Source organism: Accipiter gentilis, unplaced genomic scaffold (assembly GCF_929443795.1).
Source record: "Accipiter gentilis unplaced genomic scaffold, bAccGen1.1, whole genome shotgun sequence".
In the NCBI taxonomy this organism is placed as follows: Eukaryota; Metazoa; Chordata; class Aves; order Accipitriformes; family Accipitridae; genus Astur; species Astur gentilis.
In genome coordinates, this window is record NW_026061008.1 from 4,072,867 (window position 1) to 4,081,031 (window position 8,165).

Below are 8,165 nucleotides of genomic sequence, written 5' to 3' on the forward strand. Positions count from 1 at the left end.
AGAGATCCCCAGTGCTGTTGCGGCTAAAGATAGGCTGCAGAGGGATAGTGAAGACCTGCAAGAGCTTTCAGGGCTGGCACCTTCCTTGTGGGAGAAGGAGCCAGACGTTTGCCTTTTCAGAAAAAGTTTCTGCCGAGAACGAGCACCATGACATGCGGAGTCTCTGGGAAAGCACAGAGCCCCAGTTCTGTTGCGGCTAAAGATAGGCTGCAGAGGGATAGTGAAGACCAGCAAGAGCTTTCAGGGCTGGCACCTTCCTTGTGGGAGAAGGAGCCGTAAGTTTGTCTTTTCAGAAAAAGTTTCTGCCGAGAACGAGCACCGTGACATGCGGAGTCTCTGGGAAAGCAGAGATCCCCAGTGCTGTTGTGCCTGTGGATAGGCTGCAGGGGGACGGTGAAGACCAGCAAGATCTTTAAGGGCTGGCACCTTCCTTGTGGGAGAAGGAGCCAGACGTTTGCCTTTTCAGAAAAAGTTTCTGCCGAGAACGAGCACCGTGACATGCGGAGTCTCTGGGAAAGCAGAGATCCCCAGTGCTGTTGCGGCTAAAGATAGGCTGCAGAGGGATAGTGAAGACCTGCAAGAGCTTTCAGGGCTGGCACCTTCCTTGTGGGAGAAGGAGCCAGACGTTTGCCTTTTCAGAAAAAGTTTCTGCCGAGAACGAGCACCGTGACATGCTGAGTCTCTGGGAAAGCAGAGATCCCCAGTGCTGTTGCGGCTAAAGATAGGCTGCAGAGGGATAGTGAAGGCCTGCAAGAGCTTTCAGGGCTGGCACCTTCCTTGTGGGAGAAGGAGCCAGACGTTTGCCTTTTCAGAAAAAGTTTCTGCCGAGAACGAGCACCGTGACATGCGGAGACTCTGGGAAAGCACAGATCCCCAGTTCTGTTGCGGCTAAAGATAGGCTGCAGAGGGATAGTGAAGACCTGCAAGAGCTTTCAGGGCTGGCACCTTCCTTGTGGGAGAAGGAGCCAGACGTTTGCCTTTTCAGAAAAAGTTTCTGCCGAGAACGAGCACCGTGACATGCTGAGTCTCTGGGAAAGCAGAGATCCCCAGTGATGTTGTGCCTGTGGATAGGCTGCAGAGGGATAGTGAAGACCAGCAAGAGCTTTCAGGGCTGGCACCTTCCTTGTGGGAGAAGGAGCCGTAAGTTTGTCTTTTCAGAAAAAGTTTCTGCCGAGAACGAGCACCGTGACATGCTGAGTCTCTGGGAAAGCAGAGATCCCCAGTGCTGTTGTGCCTGTGGATAAGCTGCAGGGGGACAGTGAAGACCAGCAATATCTTTAAGGGCTGGCACCTTCCTTGTGGGAGAAGGAGCCAGACGTTTGCCTTTTCAGAAAAAGTTTCTGCCGAGAACGAGCACCGTGACATGCTGAGTCTCTGGGAAAGCAGAGATCCCCAGTGCTGTTGCAGCTAAAGATAGGCTGCAGAGGGATAGTGAAGACCTGCAAGAGCTTTCAGGGCTGGCACCTTCCTTGTGGGAGAAGGAGCCGTAAGTTTGTCTTTTCAGAAAAAGTTTCTGCCGAGAACGAGCACCGTGACATGCTGAGTCTCTGGGAAAGCAGAGATCCCCAGTGCTGTTGTGCCTGTGGATAGGCTGCAGAGGGATAGTGAAGACCTGCAAGAGCTTTCAGGGCTGGCACCTTCCTTGTGGGAGAAGGAGCCAGACGTTTGCCTTTTCAGAAAAAGTTTCTGCCGAGAACGAGCACCGTGACATGCGGAGTCTCTGGGAAAGCAGAGATCCCCAGTGCTGTTGTGCCTGTGGATAAGCTGCAGGGGGACAGTGAAGACCAGCAAGATCTTTAAGGGCTGGCACCTTCCTTGTGGGAGAAGGAGCCAGACGTTTGCCTTTTCAGAAAAAGTTTCTGCCGAGAACGAGCACCGTGACATGCTGAGTCTCTGGGAAAGCAGAGATCCCCAGTGCTGTTGCGGCTAAAGATAGGCTGCAGAGGGATAGTGAAGACCTGCAAGAGCTTTCAGGGCTGGCACCTTCCTTGTGGGAGAAGGAGCCAGACATTTGCCTTTTCAGAAAAAGTTTCTGCCGAGAACGAGCACCGTGACATGCCGAGTCTCTGGGAAAGCAGAGGGAAAGCACAGATCCCCAGTTCTGTTGCGGCTAAAGATAGGCTGCAGAGGGATAGTGAAGACCAGCAAGAGCTTTCAGGGCTGGCACCTTCCTTGTGGGAGAAGGAGCCAGACGTTTGCCTTTTCAGAAAAAGTTTCTGCCGAGAACGAGCACCGTGACATGCGGAGTCTCTGGGAAAGCACAGATCCCCAGTTCTGTTGCGGCTAAAGATAGGCTGCAGAGGGATAGTGAAGACCAGCAAGATCTTTAAGGGCTGGCACCTTCCTTGTGGGAGAAGGAGCCAGACGTTTGCCTTTTCAGAAAAAGTTTCTGCCGAGAACGAGCACCGTGACATGCTGAGTGTCTGGGAAAGCAGAGATCCCCAGTGCTGTTGCGGCTAAAGATAGGCTGCAGAGGGATAGTGAAGACCTGCAAGAGCTTTCAGGGCTGGCACCTTCCTTGTGGGAGAAGGAGCCGTAAGTTTGTCTTTTCAGAAAAAGTTTCTGCCGAGAACGAGCACCGTGACATGCTGAGTCTCTGGGAAAGCAGAGATCCCCAGTGCTGTTGTGCCTGTGGATAGGCTGCAGAGGGATAGTGAAGATCTGCAAGAGCTTTCAGGGCTGGCACCTTCCTTGTGGGAGAAGGAGCCAGACGTTTGCCTTTTCAGAAAAAGTTTCTGCCGAGAACGAGCACCGTGACATGCGGGTCTCTGGGAAAGCAGAGATCCCCAGTGCTGTTGCGGCTAAAGATAGGCTGCAGAGGGATAGTGAAGACCTGCAAGATCATTCAGGGCTGGCACCTTCCTTGTGGGAGAAGGAGCCAGACGTTTGCCTTTTCAGAAAAAGTTTCTGCCGAGAACGAGCACCGTGACATGCGGAGACTCTGGGAAAGCACAGATCCCCAGTTCTGTTGCGGCTAAAGATAGGCTGCAGAGGGATAGTGAAGACCTGCAAGAGCTTTCAGGGCTGGCACCTTCCTTGTGGGAGAAGGAGCCAGACGTTTGCCTTTTCAGAAAAAGTTTCTGCCGAGAACGAGCACCGTGACATGCTGAGTCTCTGGGAAAGCAGAGATCCCCAGTGATGTTGTGCCTGTGGATAGGCTGCAGAGGGATAGTGAAGACCAGCAAGAGCTTTCAGGGCTGGCACCTTCCTTGTGGGAGAAGGAGCCGTAAGTTTGTCTTTTCAGAAAAAGTTTCTGCCGAGAACGAGCACCGTGACATGCTGAGTCTCTGGGAAAGCAGAGATCCCCAGTGCTGTTGTGCCTGTGGATAGGCTGCAGAGGGATAGTGAAGACCTGCAAGAGCTTTCAGGGCTGGCACCTTCCTTGTGGGAGAAGGAGCCAGACGTTTGCCTTTTCAGAAAAAGTTTCTGCCGAGAACGAGCACCGTGACATGCGGAGTCTCTGGGAAAGCAGAGATCCCCAGTGCTGTTGTGCCTGTGGATAAGCTGCAGGGGGACAGTGAAGACCAGCAAGATCTTTAAGGGCTGGCACCTTCCTTGTGGGAGAAGGAGCCAGACGTTTGCCTTTTCAGAATAAGTTTCTGCCGAGAACGAGCACCGTGACATGCTGAGTCTCTGGGAAAGCAGAGATCCCCAGTGCTGTTGCGGCTAAAGATAGGCTGCAGAGGGATAGTGAAGACCTGCAAGAGCTTTCAGGGCTGGCACCTTCCTTGTGGGAGAAGGAGCCAGACGTTTGCCTTTTCAGAAAAAGTTTCTGCCGAGAACGAGCACCGTGACATGCTGAGTCTCTGGGAAAGCAGAGATCTCCAGTGCTGTTGCGGCTAAAGATAGGCTGCAGAGGGATAGTGAAGACCAGCAAGAGCTTTCAGGGCTGGCACCTTCCTTGTGGGAGAAGGAGCCAGACGTTTGCCTTTTCAGAAAAAGTTTCTGCCGAGAACGAGCACCGTGACATGCGGAGTCTCTGGGAAAGCACAGATCCCCAGTTCTGTTGCGGCTAAAGATAGGCTGCAGAGGGATAGTGAAGACCAGCAAGAGCTTTCAGGGCTGGCACCTTCCTTGTGGGAGAAGGAGCCAGACGTTTGCCTTTTCAGAAAAAGTTTCTGCCGAGAACGAGCACCGTGACATGCGGAGTCTCTGGGAAAGCACAGATCCCCAGTTCTGTTGCGGCTAAAGATAGGCTGCAGAGGGATAGTGAAGACCAGCAAGATCTTTAAGGGCTGGCACCTTCCTTGTGGGAGAAGGAGCCAGACGTTTGCCTTTTCAGAAAAAGTTTCTGCCGAGAACGAGCACCGTGACATGCTGAGTGTCTGGGAAAGCAGAGATCCCCAGTGCTGTTGCGGCTAAAGATAGGCTGCAGAGGGATAGTGAAGACCTGCAAGAGCTTTCAGGGCTGGCACCTTCCTTGTGGGAGAAGGAGCCGTAAGTTTGTCTTTTCAGAAAAAGTTTCTGCCGAGAACGAGCACCGTGACATGCTGAGTCTCTGGGAAAGCAGAGATCCCCAGTGCTGTTGTGCCTGTGGATAGGCTGCAGAGGGATAGTGAAGACCTGCAAGAGCTTTCAGGGCTGGCACCTTCCTTGTGGGAGAAGGAGCCAGACGTTTGCCTTTTCAGAAAAAGTTTCTGCTGAGAACGAGCACCGTGACATGCTGAGTCTCTGGGAAAGCAGAGATCCCCAATGCTGTTGCGGCTAAAGATAGGCTGCAGAGGGATAGTGAAGACCTGCAAGAGCTTTCAGGGCTGGCACCTTCCTTGTGGAAGATGGAGCCAGACGTTTGCCTCTTCAGAAAAACGCTCTGCCGTAAGCGAGCACCATAAGATGCTGAATCTCTGGGAAAGCAGAGATCCCCAGTGCTGTTGCGGCTAAAGATAGCCTGCAGAGGGATAGTGAAGACCAGCAAGATCTTTCAGGGCTGGCACCTTCCTTGTGGGAGAAGGAGCCAGACATTTGCCTTTTCAGAAAAAGTTTCTGCCGAGAACGAGCACCGTGACATGCTGAGTGTCTGGGAAAGCAGAGATCCCCAGTGCTGTTGCGGCTAAAGATAGGCTGCAGAGGGATAGTGAAGACCTGCAAGATCTTTCAGGGCTGGCACCTGCCTTGTGGGAGAAGGAGCCAGACGTTTGCCTTTTCAGAAAAAGTTTCTGCCGAGAACGAGCACCGTGACATGCTGAGTCTCTGGGAAAGCAGAGATCCCCAGTGCTGTTGCGGCTAAAGATAGGCTGCAGAGGGATAGTGAAGACCTGCAAGAGCTTTCAGGGCTGGCACCTTCCTTGTGGGAGAAGGAGCCAGACGTTTGCCTTTTCAGAAAAAGTTTCTGCCGAGAACGAGCACCGTGACATGCGGAGTCTCTGGGAAAGCACAGATCCCCAGTTCTGTTGCGGCTAAAGATAGGCTGCAGAGGGATAGTGAAGACCTGCAAGAGCTTTCAGGGCTGGCACCTTCCTTGTGGGAGAAGGAGCCAGACGTTTGCCTTTTCAGAAAAAGTTTCTGCTGAGAACGAGCACCGTGACATGCTGAGTCTCTGGGAAAGCAGAGATCCCCAGTGATGTTGTGCCTGTGGATAGGCTGCAGAGGGATAGTGAAGACCAGCAAGAGCTTTCAGGGCTGGCACCTTCCTTGTGGGAGAAGGAGCCAGACGTTTGTCTTTTCAGAAAAAGTTTCTGCCGAGAACGAGCACCGTGACATGCGGAGTCTCTGGGAAAGCAGAGATCCCCAGTGCTGTTGCGGCTAAAGATAGGCTGCAGAGGGATAGTGAAGACCTGCAAGAGCTTTCAGGGCTGGCACCTTCCTTGTGGGAGAAGGAGCCAGACGTTTGCCTTTTCAGAAAAAGTTTCTGCCGAGAACGAGCACCGTGACATGCTGAGTCTCTGGGAAAGCAGAGATCCCCAGTGCTGTTGCGGCTAAAGATAGGCTGCAGAGGGATAGTGAAGACCAGCAAGAGCTTTCAGGGCTGGCACCTTCCTTGTGGGAGAAGGAGCCAGACGTTTGCCTTTTCAGAAAAAGTTTCTGCCGAGAACGAGCACCGTGACATGCGGAGTCTCTGGGAAAGCACAGATCCCCAGTTCTGTTGCAGCTAAAGATAGGCTGCAGAGGGATAGTGAAGACCAGCAAGAGCTTTCAGGGCTGGCACCTTCCTTGTGGGAGAAGGAGCCAGACGTTTGTCTTTTCAGAAAAAGTTTCTGCCGAGAACGAGCACCGTGACATGCGGAGTCTCTGGGAAAGCAGAGATCCCCAGTGCTGTTGCGGCTAAAGATAGGCTGCAGAGGGATAGTGAAGACCTGCAAGAGCTTTCAGGGCTGGCACCTTCCTTGTGGGAGAAGGAGCCAGACGTTTGCCTTTTCAGAAAAAGTTTCTGCCGAGAACGAGCACCGTGACATGCTGAGTCTCTGGGAAAGCAGAGATCCCCAGTGCTGTTGCGGCTAAAGATAGGCTGCAGAGGGATAGTGAAGACCAGCAAGAGCTTTCAGGGCTGGCACCTTCCTTGTGGGAGAAGGAGCCAGACGTTTGCCTTTTCAGAAAAAGTTTCTGCCGAGAACGAGCACCGTGACATGCGGAGTCTCTGGGAAAGCACAGATCCCCAGTTCTGTTGCAGCTAAAGATAGGCTGCAGAGGGATAGTGAAGACCAGCAAGAGCTTTCAGGGCTGGCACCTTCCTTGTGGGAGAAGGAGCCAGACGTTTGCCTTTTCAGAAAAAGTTTCTGCCGAGAACGAGCACCGTGACATGCGGAGTCTCTGGGAAAGCACAGATCCCCAGTTCTGTTGCGGCTAAAGATAGGCTGCAGAGGGATAGTGAAGACCAGCAAGATCTTTAAGGGCTGGCACCTTCCTTGTGGGAGAAGGAGCCAGACGTTTGCCTTTTCAGAAAAAGTTTCTGCCGAGAACGAGCACCGTGACATGCGGAGTCTCTGGGAAAGCAGAGATCCCCAGTGCTGTTGCGGCTAAAGATAGGCTGCAGAGGGATAGTGAAGGCCTGCAAGAGCTTTCAGGGCTGGCACCTTCCTTGTGGGAGAAGGAGCCAGACGTTTGCCTTTTCAGAAAAAGTTTCTGCCGAGAACGAGCACCGTGACATGCGGAGACTCTGGGAAAGCACAGATCCCCAGTTCTGTTGCGGCTAAAGATAGGCTGCAGAGGGATAGTGAAGACCTGCAAGAGCTTTCAGGGCTGGCACCTTCCTTGTGGGAGAAGGAGCCAGACGTTTGCCTTTTCAGAAAAAGTTTCTGCCGAGAACGAGCACCGTGACATGCTGAGTCTCTGGGAAAGCAGAGATCCCCAGTGATGTTGTGCCTGTGGATAGGCTGCAGAGGGATAGTGAAGACCAGCAAGAGCTTTCAGGGCTGGCACCTTCCTTGTGGGAGAAGGAGCCGTAAGTTTGTCTTTTCAGAAAAAGTTTCTGCCGAGAACGAGCACCGTGACATGCTGAGTCTCTGGGAAAGCAGAGATCCCCAGTGCTGTTGTGCCTGTGGATAAGCTGCAGGGGGACAGTGAAGACCAGCAAGATCTTTAAGGGCTGGCACCTTCCTTGTGGGAGAAGGAGCCAGACGTTTGCCTTTTCAGAAAAAGTTTCTGCCGAGAACGAGCACCGTGACATGCTGAGTCTCTGGGAAAGCAGAGATCCCCAGTGCTGTTGCGGCTAAAGATAGGCTGCAGAGGGATAGTGAAGACCTGCAAGAGCTTTCAGGGCTGGCACCTTCCTTGTGGGAGAAGGAGCCGTAAGTTTGTCTTTTCAGAAAAAGTTTCTGCCGAGAACGAGCACCGTGACATGCTGAGTCTCTGGGAAAGCAGAGATCCCCAGTGCTGTTGTGCCTGTGGATAGGCTGCAGAGGGATAGTGAAGACCTGCAAGAGCTTTCAGGGCTGGCACCTTCCTTGTGGGAGAAGGAGCCAGACGTTTGCCTTTTCAGAAAAAGTTTCTGCCGAGAACGAGCACCGTGACATGCTGAGTCTCTGGGAAAGCAGAGATCCCCAGTGCTGTTGTGCCTGTGGATAGGCTGCAGAGGGATAGTGAAGACCTGCAAGAGCTTTCAGGGCTGGCACCTTCCTTGTGGGAGAAGGAGCCAGACGTTTGCCTTTTCAGAAAAAGTTTCTGCCGAGAACGAGCACCGTGACATGCTGAGTCTCTGGGAAAGCAGAGATCCCCAGTGCTGTTGTGCC